Raw genomic sequence first — 1,187 nt, 5'->3', positions numbered from 1 at the left:
CATAACAAGCAATATTGAACTATTTTTTACATCTGATTTTTTCTAACATCAGAGAAATTCTACATTCATAAACTGTATTCAGAAGTTTTACATGATATAAAAATAATATAACATGAAATACAATGCATCATTATTCTTTCATTATTTTCTTTTTAAATTCATTTTGGACAGTAATCTTTTTCACAGGCATTTATTTCAACCTACACAATTTTTTAGTGACATATAATCAAGTTTATAAACTTTGTTGCTTGAGATAGGGTATTTTTGGCATTAATAAGTTCTATAAATAACTATAAATTCAACTATATAATAACAGTCAACATTTCTACATATGAAGGTATTTGCTGTCTTTAATTTGCCAAACTGATTTCATGTAATGTTAAAATTTCCAGCATTGTCTATTTAGTGTTTACTTTGTCTTGATTTCTATATTTTACTCTGTTAGAGAGTGCTTAAGGAAGAAAATAATATTTACATAATTGACCTTTGTCTCAAAATAAATTGATCACATATTTGTGTTTAATGATTATTGCCCTGTATTCTGACCTTATCATAACATTATTTATTCATGTTGATGCATTTACCTGATAAATCTTTGTCCATGTTATTCTATTTGACCTTTCCTTTTATGATGTATTCTCTTGTAAAGTGCATATAGATAAAATTTTTAACCCAAGCTGGCAGTCATCATTTTAAAAAAGTTATTAATTACATTAATTCCAGATATCATCTTGCCTTATATGTTCAACAATCTTTCATATTGCTTCATACATTCAGATTTTTTGTCATCTTTGTTATCTGCTTAATATTAGAAGAAGTTATTTCATCTCATGTGCTGACGGTAATTATTTGCTTGTGGTTCCATGGAATGTTAGGTTGAGAAGGATTCTGAAGCAATTAATGGATAACTATCCTGAGATACTACATCAAGCAAATAAAGCAAACTATTTGACTCACTGGCTGAAAGGAGAAAAAGTCTAAAATGGATGGGAAAGAAAGAAAAGTATGAATATTAGTCAAGGCTATAGGACCAGTTGTAGTGTCTGGTAGATAAGGTAGTTCGGTTTGGTTATCTTCTCTAATGTCTTTCAAGAGTTCCGACAGGTCACTTCATTAAGTTTTGGGATTATACTTGCACTCTTGAGAAGAAAATGATGATGGCTGTTCTCATAGAGGATTCAGGTATC

Source organism: Macaca nemestrina, chromosome 2 (assembly GCF_043159975.1).
Source record: "Macaca nemestrina isolate mMacNem1 chromosome 2, mMacNem.hap1, whole genome shotgun sequence".
Taxonomy (NCBI): Eukaryota; Metazoa; Chordata; class Mammalia; order Primates; family Cercopithecidae; genus Macaca; species Macaca nemestrina.
Note: the sequence above shows the minus strand (reverse complement) of the source record.